We start from the raw sequence: 17500 nt of genomic DNA, 5'->3' as shown, positions 1-17500 counted from the left end.
TACAGTTTAATTTTTAACTCGAGTGGTCACTAAATTACGTGAGTCTAATTTTAAAGAATTAAGATGATTGGATGTTAAACATATTTGTAGCATAAATATTTACACATAATGATAATGAAAGGGTTAATTGAATACATTTCAATTGAGCATGTTAGAAAACTATACACACAAGACAAATGTCAGCAACAATGCATCGAATGTGATGACGTAAGTACACCTTTCCTATTAGTTGCTTATTTACTTATTTTTGCTTCCATTTAGTTTGGCAAATAATTATTTGCTCAGTTCAACTTTTATACCTAGAAAATAAAAACTGAATCAACTTTTTTTTATTTTTTTTAAATGACACCAGCAGGGATTAAAGTAATCTAAAAGTTTGAGGGCTTTTCCCAAATTGATTGATCCATCCAAATGTCCCTTAGTCTTCTGTCTTCTACTATTATGTCTTGATATTTGCTGAAGTACCTCCTGCTCAAACACCTCCCAGGATAACCCAGAGCACATGCTGCTTGGCCCCACCCCTGGGGAACCAAGACTCTCCCCTGTGATGACCACTCAATCCCTAGGTCTTAATATGTGAACATTGGGAAGTATCCACCAAAAATTACTTATCTCTATCTCTTAATCAAATTTGGAGCATATTTTGGCTGTAGCTTTGTCTAAAACTGTTCCCTTAAACTCTCATTTAAAACCAGTGAAAAATAAGGCTTTTTAAATGTAAAATGTATCCAAATCAGCAGATGAGATTTACCTGAAGTGTTGTAGTGACTTTAAACCCTTATTGAAATGCCAAAATTGAGTCCCAATTGTTATTTCACTGCAGAATTAAAAAAGAACATTTAAATGGACATGAAACCCAATTTTTTTTTTCATGATTGTAATAGAGAATATATGGCTAAATTACGAGTTTTGCATTATGAGGGGTACAGTGCTAACTTGCAAGTTATTGTCACCGCTCACTTCCCTACAGCGCTGGTATTACAGGTTTACAAAAACCCAGCGTTATCAGGCAAAAAGTGAGCGTAGAACAAAATTGAGCTCCATACCGCACTCCAATACCAGCGCTGCTGAAAGCTGCGGTGAGCTGGTTTTACATGCTCGTGCATGATTTCCCTATAGACATCAATGGGGAGAGCCAGCTGATAAAAAGTCTAACACCCGCAAAAAAGCAGCGTAAAGCTCCGTAACGCAGCCCCATTGATTCCTATGGAGAAACAAAATTTATGTTAACACCTAACAGCCTAACATGAACCTAAAGTCTAAACACCCCTAATCTTAAACTTATTAACCCCTGCCGCCCCCGACCTTGCCGACACCTATATTATACTTATTAACCCCTAATCTGCCGCTCCGGACATTGAACCACTATAATAAACATATTAACCCCTAAACCGCTGCACTCCCTCATCACAAACTAGTTCAATATTATTAACCCCTAATCTGTCGCCCCTAACATCAACGCCACCTACCTACATTTATTAACCCCTAATCTGCCGCCCCCAATGTCGCCGCCACTATACAAAATATATTAACCCCTAAACCTAAGTCTAACCCTAACACCCCCTAACTTAAAAATAATTAAAATAAATCTAAATAAAACCTACTATCATTACCTAAATAATTCCTATTTAAAACTAAATACTTACCTGTGAAATAAACCCTAAGCTAGCTACAATATAACTAATATTATCTTGTAGCTAGCTTAGGGTTTATTTATTTTTTACAGGCAAGTTTGTATTTATTTTAACTAGGTAGACTAGTTAGTAAATATCTATTAACTATTTACTAACTACCTAGCTAAAATAAATACAAATTTACCTGTAAAATAAACCTAACCTGAGTTACACTAACACCTAACCTTACACTACAATTAAATAAATTACATTTATTAAATACAATTACCTAAATTACAAAAACAAACAAACACTAAATTACACAAAATAAAATAGAAATTATCAGATATTTAAACTAATTACACCTAATCTAATAGCCCTATCAAAATAAAAAGCCCCCCAAAATAAAAAATAAAAACCTAGCCTAAACTAAACTACCAATAGCCCTTAAAAGGGCCTTTTGCGCTGCATTGCCCCAAAGAAATCAGCTCTTTTACCTATAAAAAAAAACAAACAACCCCCAACAGCAAATCCCAATAGAATTTTTTCACCTTTTATTCTGATTGGCTGATAGAATGCTATCAGCCAATCGGAATTCAAGGGACACCATCTTGGATGAAGACACTTAAAGGAACCTTCATTCTGGAAGAAGACTTCGATTGAAGAGGATGCTCCGTGACGAATGTCTTGAAGATGGACCCGCTCCATCTTCTGGATGAAGATAGAAGATGCCATCTGGATGAAGACTTCTGCCCGTCTGGAGGACCACTTCTGCCGGCTTGGATGAAGACTTCTACCGGCTTCATTGAGGACTTCTTGCCGCTTGGATGAAGACTTCTTCCGGCTTCGTTGAGGATGGATGTCCGGTCTTCAAAACTGTAAGTGGATCTTCGGGGGTTAGTGTTAGTTTTTTTAAGGGTTTATTGGGTGGGTTTTATTTTAAGATTAGGGTTTGGGCACTTGAAAAACAGTGAAATGCCCTTTTAAGGGCAATGCCCATCCAAATGCCCTTTTCAGGGCAATGGAGAGCTTAGGTTTTTTTAGTTAGGGTTTTATTTGGGGGGTTGGTTGTGTGGGTGGTGGGTTTTACTGTTGGGGGGTTGTTTTTTTTTACAGGTAAAAGAGCTGATTTGTTTGGGGCAATGCCCCAAAAAAGGCCCTTTTAAGGGCTATTGGTAGTTTAGTTTAGGTTAGGGTTTTTTTATTTTGGGGGGGCTTTTTTATTTTGATAGGGCTATTCGATTAGGTGTAATTAATTTAAATATCTGATAATTTCATTTTTTATTTTGTGTAATTTAGTGTTTGTTTGTTTTTGTACTTTAGGTAATTGTATTTAATAAATGTAATGTATTTAATTGTAGTGTAAGGTTAGATGTTAGTGTAACTCAGATTAAGGGACACTGAACCCAAAAATGTTTTTTTCAGATATGACATTTTAAGCAATTTTCTAATTTACTCTTATTATCAAATTTTCTTCATTCTCTTGGTATTTGTATTTGAAATGTAAGTTTAGATGCCAGCCCATTTTTGGTGAACAACCTGGGTTGTTCTTGCTGATTGGTGGATACATTCATCCACCAATAAAAAAGTGCTGTCCAGAGTTCTGACCCCCCCCAAAAAAAAGCTTAGATGCCTTCTTTTTCAAATAAAGATAGCAAGAGAACGAAGAAAAATTGATAATAGGAGTAAATTAGAAAGTTGCTTAAAATTGCTGCTCTATCTAAATCATGAAAGAAAAAAATTGGGTTCAGTGTCCCTTTAGGTTTTATTTTACAGGTCAATTTGTATTTATTTTAGCTAGGTAGTTAGTAAATAGTTAATAACTATTTAATAACTATTCTACCTAGTTAAAATAAATACAAACTTGCCTGTAAAATAAAAATAAACCCTAAGCTAGCTACAATGCAACTATTAGTTATATTGTAGCTAGCTTAGGGTTTATTTTATAGGTAAGTAATTATTTTTAAATAGGGGGTGTTAGGTTAGATTTAGGGTTAGGTTTAGGGGTTAATATGTTTATTATAGTGGCGGCAATGTCTGGAGTGGCAGATTAGGGGTTAATAAATGTAGGTAGATGGCGGCAATGTTAGGGGCGGCAGATTAGGGGTTAATAATATTTAACTAGTGTTTGCGAGGCGGGAGTGCAGCGATTTAGGGGTTAATATGTTTATTATAGTGGCGGCAATGTCTGGAGTGGCAAATTAGGGTTAATAATTTTATTTTTGTGTTTGCGATGTGGGAGGGCCTCGGTTTAGGGGTTAATAGGTAGTTTATGGGTGTTAGTGTAACTACTGACTTTAGATTGCGTTACGAATCTTGCGGGATAGGCTGTACCACTCACTTTTTGGCCTCCCAGAAAAAGCTTGCAATACCGGCGCTATGGAAGTCCCATTGAAAAAGACTTTACGCAAATTGCGTAAGTTAATTTGCGTTACGGCCAAAAAAGTGTGCGGTACAGCTGTACCTACAAGACTCGTAATAGCAGCGGTAGTAAATAAGCAGCGTTATAACCCATAACGCTGCTTTTTTACTCATAACACAAAACTCGTAATCTAGCCGAATGTTTTTAAAAAAGTTTCCAATTTGCTTCTGTTATCAAATTTGCTTTGTTCTGTTGTTATTCTTTGTTGAAGAGATATCTAGATAGGTAGTGTGTGCATGTCTTGTGCACTACTGGACAAGAAATAGTGCTGCCATCTAGTTATCTTGTTAATGTATAGTGCTGCCATCTAGTGCTCTTGTTAATGTTTACTGCTGCCATCTAGTGCTCTTGTTAATGTATAGTGCTGCCATCTAGTGCTCTTGTTAATGTTTACTGCTGCCATCTAGTGCTCTTGTTAATGTATAGTGCTGCCATCTAGTTCTCTTGTTAATGTATAGTGCTGCCATCTAGTTCTCTTGTTAATGTATAGTGCTGCCATCTAGTGCTCTTGCTTATGTATAAGATTGTTCCCAAACTGCTGCCATATAGTGCTGCAAACACGTGCACACCACTGAGCTTACCTTCCTGCTTTTCAAGAAAGGATAACAAGAAAACAATAACAAATTGATAATACATGTAAATAGGAAAGTTACTTAAATCTGTATGTTCTATCTGGATCGCAAAAGAAAATTTTAGGGTTTATATCCCTTTAAAAATGTAGGTTTAAATGGGAACCTTAAAGTTTATATAGCTGAAGCATATGTGGTGCACAAACTGGTGAGGGGCTAAGGATATTTGACGTTTGCAATACACTGTATACAATGTATGTCAATATCATGGGCCGAGTATGAATATTGTTTATCCTGTACAATACACTGTATACAATGTATGTCAATAGCATGGGCTGAGTATGAATATTGTTTATTCTGTACAATACACTGTATACAATGTATGTGTCATGAGCGCTTCCGTTCATCGCCGTGTCGCCGCGGCTCCCGGAACTCCTCTGTGTCTCTGACGTCATGTTGCTTAGCAACATGACGCTTTCTCTCACACCCCTCTGATGACGGTTACGCTCCTGCCCTTTAAATCTCGGCGGGAGATCTGAATCTGGGCCCGTTTGTTTGTTTCCCTGGATTGTGAGTACCATATCAGTTTTATTCTTCTGTGTACCGACTTCTGCCTGCCTGACCAAGCCTCTTGCCTAATCCCTACTTGCTGATATTTGGACATTGACTTCTGCCTGCCTGACCTTGCCTGTAGCTATTACCCTTTTGCTGACACTTGGATGCCGACTTCTGCTTGCCTGACCCTGTCTTTTGCCTATACCTTTTGCTGATATTTGGATGCCGACTTCTGCCTGCCTGACCTTGTTTTGGCCTTTACCTTTAAACCTATTCTTTGTTAAACAAGACCTGCTTAAAGGGACATTTTACTTTTACAAGCTGCAAAAGAGAACTTTGCCTTTCTGTTTGTTATACACCTGCTTAAAAGGGACATTTACTTTTACAAGCTGCAAAAGAGAACTTTGCCTTTCTGTTTGTTATACACCTGCTTAAAAGGGACATTTACTTTTACAAGCTGCAAAAGAGAACTTTGCCTTTCTGTTTGTTATAAACCTGCTTAAAGGGACATTATACTTTTACAAGCTGCAAAAGAGAACTTTGCCTTTCTGTTTGTTATACACCTGCTTAAAAGGGACATTTACTTTTACAAGCTGCAAAAGAGAACTTTGCCTTTCTGTTTGTTATAAACCTGCTTAAAGGGACATTATACTTTTACAAGCTGCAAAAGAGAACTTTTCCTTTGTTTTACAAGCCTGCTAAAGAGGACCTTTTTCAGAAGCTTCAAAGTAAGAGCATTTCCTTTTTGTTCTTTGTACTACTTAAAGGGACGTTTTATCCTTTGTGGCTTTCCTGCATTCTGGAACAATATTCATTTTTGTTATCTTCTAATCTGCTTCCTGAGTGGGTCACGTCCTGGATATTTCTCAGTGTGCTAGCGTGTGCTTTCAATTCACGCTAGCAGTTGGGTTACATCCCGGATTGATTCCAGAGCGGCTGACATTACAAACGGGCCATAAAAATGGACCCCACTGAATTATCTATGGCCGTGGCTCACCAGGGACAGCTCTTGGGTTCTCATGCCACTCACTTGCAGTCTCTGGACACTAAACTTGATCAAATTACTGCTCTATTACAAAATTTGGTTGCTACCGCACCTCCCAATCCTAATCCCAATCCAAATCCGATTGAGGCATTACCTCCTCCGATTCCTAACAATCAGTCTCAGGTACAACTAAGTCCCAGGATTCCTCTTCCGGATAAATATGATGGGAATCCTGAAGAATGTAGAGGCTTTTTGAATCAATGCCGTCTTCATTTCCGAAATAGCCCTACTCTCTTTGCTACTGCCTCTTCTAGAATCACGTTTCTTATTTCCTTAATGAAAGGAAAAGCCTTGGCTTGGGTGTCACCTTTGCTAGAAAAGAATGATCCTATACTGTTGGATGTTGATACATTTCTATCTACATTCTCAAACGTATTCGATAAACCTGGAAGGTCATCCGCTGCTGAAGCAACTCTCCTGGATTTACGTCAAGGAAATCAACCAGTCTCTCAATATGCAATTGAGTTCCACACCCTTGCCTCTGAAACCACTTGGAATCAGGGAGCACTCAGAGCCGCTTTCCGTAAAGGACTTTCTGAGCGTCTCAAGGATGAATTGGTGTATCGTGAACTTCCAGAGTCTTTAGAAGCCTTAATAAATCTCTGTATCTGTCTCGACGCCAGGTTTCGTGAACGCCAACAAGAAAAGGATAGAACACAGAGGACTGCCACTCGAACTCCTTTTCGTTTAGCTCCTCGTTTTTCTAGTCCAGTCACTCCAGCCTCTCCTACTACTGATCAGGCTGAACCCATGGAAGTAGGAAGTATAAAATTAACTGAGACTGAACGTTTAAGAAGACGGACTCTTGGCTTATGTCTGTACTGTGGCCTTAAAGGACATTTATTAAGGGATTGTCCTACTAGGCCAGTAAAAGCCAGGGCTTAACTCTAGTCCAGGGAACTGAGTTAAGCCAAAATAGTGGTCATTCCCTATACAAGAAACTCTTTGTTCCAGTAACTCTTCTAATTGGACAAAAGAAGATCTATACCCAAGCCCTAATTGATTCTGGTGCTGGAGGTGTGTTCATTGACTCTACATTTGTTTCTACTCATTCTATACCCTTACTAAAGAAGGAGTATTCCATTTCAGTCTCTACGGTCAGTGGAGATCCTTTGGGTTCTGGATACATTCAGTTTTCTACTCAACCCTTAATCCTCACCGTAGGAATACTTCATTCTGAGACAATTTGTTTCGATGTCATTCCCACTCCGCAATTTCCCATTATCTTGGGATTACCCTGGCTCCAGATTCACAATCCCATTTTTTCTTGGACTTTCGGTGAACTCACTTCCTGGGGATCTACATGCCAGACTAAATGTCTTCAAGAGATTACTAAGTTACCACTCACTATTGCTCTCACAGTTGAAACTCCGGAATCCTTACCTATGCATTACCATGACTTTGTGGATGTCTTCTCCAAAAAAGAAGCGGAACGTCTTCCTCCTCATCGCCCTTTTGATTGTCCCATTGACCTCCTTCCTGGGGCTGCCTATCCTCGAGGCAAAACATATCCACTTTCTAAACCAGAAAACATGGCTCTGGAAGAATATATAAAAGACAATCTGGCTAGAGGATTTATTCGACCCTCCTCTTCCCCTGTAGGGGCTGGTTTCTTTTTTGTGGGAAAAAAGGATGGCGGATTAAGACCCTGTATTGATTATCGTGGATTGAATCAGATTACCATCAAGAACAGTTATCCTCTGCCCCTTATTCCTGAACTTTTTACTTATCTTCAGGGAGCCACCATTTTCACCAAACTCGACCTACGTGGTGCATACAACTTGATCCGTATACGCAAAGGAGATGAGTGGAAGACTGCCTTTAACACTCGATTTGGGCATTATGAATATTTGGTCATGCCCTTTGGGCTATGCAATGCTCCGGCGGTTTTCCAGCATTTTGTAAATGAGATCTTTCGTGATTTTTTGAATATTTTTGTTATCATATACCTGGACGACATCTTAATTTTTTCTCAGAACCACCAAGATCATGTGCACCACGTCAAGAAAGTACTTCAACGTCTAAGAGAATTCCATCTGTTTGCTAAACTGGAGAAATGTTCTTTCCATCAAAAAATCATACCCTTTCTGGGTTATGTAATATCGGCATCTGGATTCGAAATGGACCCTACTAAACTTTCTGCCATTTTGGATTGGCCTAGACCTGATTCTTTGAAGGCTTTACAACGTTTCCTAGGCTTCGCCAATTATTACAGAAAGTTCATCAAGAATTTTGCTACTATTACTTCTCCTCTTACTTCTCTCACAAGAAAAGGACAAAACTGTAAAGTATGGCCGTCTGAGGCTATAGAAGCTTTTGAATCTCTCAAAGAAGCTTTTTCCTCAGCTCCTATCCTTCGTCATCCAAATCCTGAGTTTCAATTTATTCTGGAGGTGGATGCTTCCTCTGTTGCTGCTGGAGCGGTTCTGTCTCAACGAATACCAGAGACTGGAAGGATTCATCCTGTTGCTTTTTTCTCTAAAAAATTCACTCCTTCCGAATTTAACTATGACGTAGGGAATAAGGAGTTGCTTGCCATCAAGATGGCATTGGATGAATGGAGACATTGGCTGGAAGGTACTTCTTTGCCATTTACTATACTTACTGATCATAAGAACCTTCTGTATCTCCAAACAGCCAAACGACTAAATTCCAGGCAAGCACGCTGGTCCTTATTCTTCTCTCGGTTTCACTATAATTTGTCTTACATACCTGGTTCAAAAAATATTAAAGCAGACGCACTTTCCAGACAATTTCAAGATACCCCAGTTCCTGAGTCTGGTACCATTCTCCAACCTCATGAAGTCATTGCCCAGTTAACAACTTCTTGGTTACAAGAATTACAGTCCGCTCAAGAGCGTCTTCCTTTGTCCTGTAAACCTCCCAATGGTTTACTCTTTGTTCCTGAACGCCTTCGTTCCAAGATTTTATTTTGGGCTCATGATAGTCCCCTTTCTGGACATCCTGGCATCAGTATTACCACTCGAAACCTCAAACAACATGTCTGGTGGCCTACACTCTCTCAAGATGTGAAGGATTACGTCTCAGTATGCACACAATGTGCCATGAACAAAACTCCACGCCAACTTCCTTCAGGATTACTCCAACCATTGCCTATACCTCACCAGCCTTGGACTCATGTATCCATGGACTTTATTACCGATCTTCCCTTGTCCACTGGGAACAATACTATCTGGGTGGTGGTCGACAGGTTCACTAAGACGGCTCATTTTGTACCCTTGCCAGGATTACCACCTTCCACAAGACTCATCCTGATAGACCTGGTCCTGTCCCCCGGAGGGGCCCTTGAGGAGGGGGTGCTGTCATGAGCGCTTCCGTTCATCGCCGTGTCGCCGCGGCTCCCGGAACTCCTCTGTGTCTCTGACGTCATGTTGCTTAGCAACATGACGCTTTCTCTCACACCCCTCTGATGACGGTTACGCTCCTGCCCTTTAAATCTCGGCGGGAGATCTGAATCTGGGCCCGTTTGTTTGTTTCCCTGGATTGTGAGTACCATATCAGTTTTATTCTTCTGTGTACCGACTTCTGCCTGCCTGACCAAGCCTCTTGCCTAATCCCTACTTGCTGATATTTGGACATTGACTTCTGCCTGCCTGACCTTGCCTGTAGCTATTACCCTTTTGCTGACACTTGGATGCCGACTTCTGCTTGCCTGACCCTGTCTTTTGCCTATACCTTTTGCTGATATTTGGATGCCGACTTCTGCCTGCCTGACCTTGTTTTGGCCTTTACCTTTAAACCTATTCTTTGTTAAACAAGACCTGCTTAAAGGGACATTTTACTTTTACAAGCTGCAAAAGAGAACTTTGCCTTTCTGTTTGTTATACACCTGCTTAAAAGGGACATTTACTTTTACAAGCTGCAAAAGAGAACTTTGCCTTTCTGTTTGTTATACACCTGCTTAAAAGGGACATTTACTTTTACAAGCTGCAAAAGAGAACTTTGCCTTTCTGTTTGTTATAAACCTGCTTAAAGGGACATTATACTTTTACAAGCTGCAAAAGAGAACTTTGCCTTTCTGTTTGTTATACACCTGCTTAAAAGGGACATTTACTTTTACAAGCTGCAAAAGAGAACTTTGCCTTTCTGTTTGTTATAAACCTGCTTAAAGGGACATTATACTTTTACAAGCTGCAAAAGAGAACTTTTCCTTTGTTTTACAAGCCTGCTAAAGAGGACCTTTTTCAGAAGCTTCAAAGTAAGAGCATTTCCTTTTTGTTCTTTGTACTACTTAAAGGGACGTTTTATCCTTTGTGGCTTTCCTGCATTCTGGAACAATATTCATTTTTGTTATCTTCTAATCTGCTTCCTGAGTGGGTCACGTCCTGGATATTTCTCAGTGTGCTAGCGTGTGCTTTCAATTCACGCTAGCAGTTGGGTTACATCCCGGATTGATTCCAGAGCGGCTGACAGTATGTCAATAGCATGGGCTGAGTATGAATATTGTTTATTCTGTACAATACACTGTATACAATGTATGTCAATAGCATGGGCCGAGTATGAATATTGTTTATTCTGTACAATACACTGTATACAATGTATGTCAATAGCATGGGCTGAGTATGAATATTGTTTATTCTGTACAATACACTGTATACAATGTATGTCAATAGCATGGGCTGAGTATGAATATTGTTTATTCTGTACAATACACTGTATACAATGTATGTCAATAGCATGGGCTGGGTATGAATATTGTTTATTCTGTACAATACACTGTATACAATGTATGTCAATAGCATGGGCTGTGTCTGAATATTGTTTATTCTGTACAATACACTGTATACAATGTATGTCAATAGCATGGGCTGAGTATGAATATTGTTTATTCTGTACAATACACTGTATACAATGTATGTCAATAGCATGGGCTGTGTCTGAATATTGTTTATTCTGTACAATACACTGTATACAATGTATGTCAATAGCATGGGCTGAGTATGAATATTGTTTATTCTGTACAATACACTGTATACAATGTATGTCAATAGCATGGGCTGTGTCTGAATATTGTTTATTCTGTACAATACAACATATTTATGATCCGTAGGTCTTTGTCCACTTATGGCTCTGATAAAACCACTTTATTTATGTACCTCAGCAAAGCATCTTTTCTGCACAAAGCTAAAGAAACTAATTCAATTCATATCTCTGAGCTACAGACACTTAGAAATGATTGAAGTGTGACAAATGTGTTCTTAATTGGCCCATATTTACAATTAGTTAGTAGGCCAACTGGGTGTAGTTTGAATGTGCTTAATTAATCTTGTCCAGATTGAAATATATTATTTACTGTTTACATTGTGTCACCACAACACTGGAGAAATTGTCTGGTTAGTGAAAATCATACTGCTGGTCCGGAGCAGAAACTGCTGCTGATCCAATCAACATTGCTAGTCACATGACCCAGATTTGTAACTAGCGCAGCTGATTGGATCAACACACGTTTCAACTTGAGACCAGCAGTGCTTCATAATTACTGTTTACAGCGAGCCTGAAGGCTTGCGCGGAAAAAGGGGCATCAAGCTCCATTCGGAGCATGATAATTCGACTCCATAGAATATCGGGTGCACGTACTCCCCCATAGAAGTCAAAGGAGATAAAAAGTAAAAAAAAAACCTCACTCTCATACAAACACAATTGCATATTCTCATTTGCATTAAACTGACGTGAAAATATGAATATGCCACATTGCAATGTTCTCCACATAGAAGAATATGTTCTATTTATTCATAAGCAAGTATTTCTATATACAGTATATATGATGTTTTTTGGTAAAATGATTATAAAAAGATATATATATATATATATATATATATATACAGGGAGTGCAGAATTATTGACCACATCATCCTCTTTATGCATGTTGTCTTACTCCAAGCTGTATAGGCTCGAAAGCCTACTACCAATTAAGCATATTAGGTGATGTGCAACTCTGTAATGAGAAGGGGTGTGGTCTAATGACATCAACACCCTATATCAGGTGTGCATAATTATTAGGCAACTTCCTTTCCTTTGGCAAAATGGGTCAAAAGAAGGACTTGACAGGCTCAGAAAAGTCAAAAATAGTGAGATATCTTGCAGAGGGATGCAGCACTCTTAAAATTGCAAATCTTCTGACGCATGATCATCGAACAATCAAGCGTTTCATTCAAAATAGTCAACAGGGTTGCAAGAAGCGTGTGGAAAAACCAAGGCGCAAAATAACTGCCCATGAACTGAGAAAAGTCAAGCGTGCAGCTGCCAAGATGCCACTTGCCACCAGTTTGGCCATATTTCAGAGCTGCAACATCACTGGAGTGCCCAAAATCACAAGGTGTGCAATACTCAGAGACATGGCCAAGATAAGAAAGGCTGAAAGACGACCACCACTGAACAAGACACACAAGCTGAAACGTCAAGACAATGCTCCATCACACGCGTCCAAGTACTCCACAGCGTGGCTGGCAAGAAAGGGCATAAAAGAAGAAAATCTAATGACATGGCCTCCTATTAATGAGTTTTTTGGGTTCATTGAGAACATGGTTGTTGTTCAATAATAAAATTAATCCTCAAAAATACAACTTGCCTAATAATTCTGCACTCCCTGTATATATATATATATATCTATTTAGAAATACATAAAACATATATATATATATATATAATGTGTGTATACATATGTATTTATGTGTTTATACGTGGATATACTGTATGCCTTATATGTACACATATCTAGACATAAATATATGTATGTATATATATATATATATATATATATATATATATATATATATATACAGTATATACAGGGAGTGCAGAATTATTAGGCAAGTTGTATTTTTGAGGATTAATTTTATTATTGAACAACAACCATGTTCTCAATGAACCCAAAAAACTCATTAATATCAAAGCTGAATAGTTTTGGAAGTAGTTTTTAGTTTGTTTTTAGTTATAGCTATTTTAGGGGGATATCTGTGTGTGCAGGTGACTATTACTGTGCATAATTATTAGGCAACTTAACAAAAAACAAATATATACCCATTTCAATTATTTATTTTTACCAGTGAAACCAATATAACATCTCAACATTCACAAATATAAATTTCTGACATTCAAAAACAAAACAAAAACAAATCAGTGACCAATATAGCCACCTCTCTTTGCAAGGACACTCAAAAGCCTGCCATCCATGGATTCTGTCAGTGTTTTGATCTGTTCACCATCAACATTGCGTGCAGCAGCAACCACAGCCTCCCAGACACTGTTCAGAGAGGTGTACTGTTTTCCCTCCTTGTAAATCTCACATTTGATGATGGACCACAGGTTCTCAATGGGGTTCAGATCAGGTGAACAAGGAGGCCATGTCATTAGATTTTCTTCTTTTATACCCTTTCTTGCCAGCCACGCTGTGGAGTACTTGGACGCGTGTGATGGAGCATTGTCCTGCATGAAAATCATGTTTTTCTTGAAGGATGCAGACTTCTTCCTGTACCAGTGCTTGAAGAAGGTGTCTTCCAGAAACTGGCAGTAGGACTGGGAGTTGAGCTTGACTCCATCCTCAACCCGAAAAGGCCCCACAAGCTCATCTTTGATGATACCAGCCCAAACCAGTACTCCACCTCCACCTTGCTGGCGTCTGAGTCGGACTGGAGCTCTCTGCCCTTTACCAATCCAGCCACGGGCCCATCCATCTGGCCCATCAAGACTCACTCTCATTTCATCAGTCCATAAAACCTTAGAAAAATCAGTCTTGAGATATTTCTTGGCCCAGTCTTGACATTTCAGCTTGTGTGTCTTGTTCAGGGGTGGTCGTCTTTCAGCCTTTCTTACCTTGGCCATGTCTCTGAGTATTGCACACCTTGTGCTTTTGGGCACTCCAGTGATGTTGCAGCTCTGAAATATGGCCAAACTGGTGGCAAGTGGCATCTTGGCAGCTGCACGCTTGACTTTTCTCAGTTCATGGGCAGTTATTTTGTGCCTTGGTTTTTCCACACGCTTCTTGCGACCCTGTTGACTATTTTGAATGAAACGCTTGATTGTTCAATGATCACGCTTCAGAAGCTTTGCAATTTTAAGAGTGCTGCATCCCTCTGCAAGATATCTCACTATTTTTTACTTTTCTGAGCCTGTCAAGTCCTTCTTTTGACCCATTTTGCCAAAGGAAAGGAAGTTGCCTAATAATTATGCACACCTGATATAGGGTGTTGATGTCATTAGACCACACCCCTTCTCATTACAGAGATGCACATCACCTAATATGCTTAATTGGTAGTAGGCTTTCGAGCCTATACAGCTTGGAGTAAGACAACATGCATAAAGAGGATGATGTGGTCAAAATACTCATTTGCCTAATAATTCTGCACTCGCTGTGTATATATATATATATATATATATACACAGTATATATATATATATACAGTATATATATATATATATATATATATATATATATATATATATATTTATATAGTAAAGTCAAATAGAATAGGCACTCCATATTCCAAAATTCATCCAGCTCCCAGGGTGCACTTTCAGAGAGATATCCAAGAAAAACAACGATGAAAAAGGCACTCACTGGTGTATATAATAAAATATAACATTTAATTAGATTAAATAAAAAGCATTTTTTATTTGATCTAATTAAAGGTTATATTTTATTATATATTTATATACATATTTAGACATGTACAGTATATGTCTGTATCTCTATGATAAAGCCCTATGCCTGCCTTTTCTTTTCTAACACCTGAGACCTCATATCTTTGAGCACTTATAACTTTTGTATGCAATATGTTTTGTGAATATTTTTATTAGATATTGTTATTATAAGTGTAACTATAGTTTTTAATGTATTTTTTATGTGTTTTGTGATACTTTTATGTTTCGCAAAACATTTAACCAGAGCTCTGAAGTCGCATAATCATTCTAGCATAAATTATGATTGCACTCAAGCAATCGCGTTTACTTTCAACTCGTAATACAAGCAGTAAGCCAGATGAGTGCAAACCTCACGATTTACTTCTTATCATTTGGGCGCAAATGTTTGTGCTCCACTTGCAATCTATCGTTATTTTTTTTTTAAATATTAAAGTCCAGGTATTTTGACTTTAGCTTTGTCAAAAATGACTCAAATAACCACATTAAACATTTTGCCTATTATGATAACTAAAATATTACTAAACCAATTCAATGCACCAAAATTCCATAGTAAAGCAAAATGACATATTGAATGTGCCTTATACAATCAATCACCTAGATTACGAGTTGAATGTTCACATCATCATCCAATAGAATGAGAGATGCTTAAATCCTATTGGCTGATATGAACAGCCAATAGGATTTTAGCAGCTCTAATTCCTATTGGCTGATTCAAAATTTTCAGCCAATAGGAATGCAAGGGAAGCCATTTTAAAACGGCTCCCTTGCATTGAAGATTCAGTGTACGGCGGCGACCGTATGAAGAGGAAGCGCCGGATGTCTTCAGGATGGAACCGCTCTGCGCCGCCGGGATCAAGATAGAAGATACCGCCTGGATGAAGATAGAAGAGGCCGTCTGGATGAAGAATTCTCGCCGCCTGGATGAAGATCATTCAAGCGGGACTTCAAAAACTGTAATTGTAAGTGGATCATCCGGGGTTAGTGATAAGGTTAGGTTTTTTTTAAGGTTTTTTTTGGGTGGGGGGTTTTTTAGTTTAGGGTTTGGGCATGTAAAAGAGCTAAATGCCTTTTAAGGGCAATGCCCACACAAATGCCCTTTTCAGGACAATGGGTAGATTAGGTTTTTTTAGACAGTTTTTTTATTTTGTGAATTTGGTGGGGTGGGTGTTTGTAATGTTAGTGGGACTTTGAAAAAAAAATCAGGTAAAAGAACTGTTTAACCTAGAACAATGCCATACAAAAGGCCATTTTAGGGGCTATTGGTAGTTTATTCTCGATTAGGTTTTTTATTTTTGGGTGTTTTTTTTTAAAATGGGTATTAGAATAGGAATATTTTTTATTAATTTTGATAATATGTTTGTTATTTAGTGTAATGTATTTTTTTGTTGTTTTGGGGTGAGGTTTTATTTTTAGATTAGGGCTTGGGTAGCAAAAGAGCTAAATGCCCTTTTAAGGGCAATGCCCATACAAATTCCCTTTTTAGGGCAATGGGTAGATTAGGTTTTACTTGTTATTTTGTGGGTTTGGGGGGTGGGGGTTTGTATACTGTTAGGGGGTGTTTGTTTTTGTTTTGTAGCAAAATAGCTGTTAACTTTAGGGCAATGCCCTACAAAAGGCCCCTTTTTTTTGTTTGTTTTTAGGAATAATTTTACTTTTTTTGTATAATTTCATTTGTTATTTTTTGTAATGGTAGGTTTTTTATTTTTTGTAATTTTACTGTTTTTTTTAATTTTTTTCTAATGTTAGGTTTTAGTGTAAGGTAGCTTAGGTTTTATTTCACAGGTAAGTTTTTATTTATTTTAACTAGGTAGTTAGTAAATAGTTAATAACTATTTACTAACTAGTCTACCTAGTTAAAATAAATACAAACTTACCTGTGAAATTAAAAAAAAAAACTAAACTAGCTACAATATAACTATTAGTTATATTGTAGCTAGCTTAGGTTTTATTTCACAGGTACGTATGTATTTAGTTTTAAATAGGTATTATTTAGTTAATAATTGTAACTTTAGTTTAGCTCTATTTTAATTATGTTAAAGTTAGGGGGTGTTAGGGTTAGGTTAAGGGTTACGTTTAGTGTTAGGGTTAGAGTTATGTTAGGGTTAGGTTTAGTGGTTAATATAGTTTAATTTAGGTTGTTGCGATGTGGGGGGGCTGGCGGTTTAGGGGTTAATAGGTTTATTTAGTGGTAGTGATGTGCGAGGCCAGAGGTTTAGGGATTAATACCTTTATTTAGTGGTGGCGATAATGGGGAGTGGTGGAATAGGGGTTAATAACTTTCATATAGTAGCGGCGATGTTGGGGTGTGGCGGAATAGGTGTTAATAACTTTAATATAGTGGCGGCGATATGAGGAGCGGCAGATTATGGGTTAATAACTTAATTCAGGTGGCGGCAATATCGGGAGCAGTAGATTAGGGGTTAATAACTGTAGGTAGGTGGAGGCGATGTCGGGGGCTGCAGATTAGGGGTGTTTAGACTCGGGGTTTATGGTAGAGTGTTAGGTTTAAACATAACTTTTATTTTCCCCATAGACATCAATGAGGCTGTGTTACGGAGCTTTTCATTCCGTGATTGCAGGTGTTAGACTTTTTTCTGACCCGCTCTCCCCATTGATGTCTATGGGGGAAGCGTGC

The sequence above is a fragment of the Bombina bombina genome, chromosome 8 (assembly GCF_027579735.1).
Source record: "Bombina bombina isolate aBomBom1 chromosome 8, aBomBom1.pri, whole genome shotgun sequence".
NCBI lineage: Eukaryota > Metazoa > Chordata > Amphibia > Anura > Bombinatoridae > Bombina > Bombina bombina.
Note: the sequence above shows the minus strand (reverse complement) of the source record.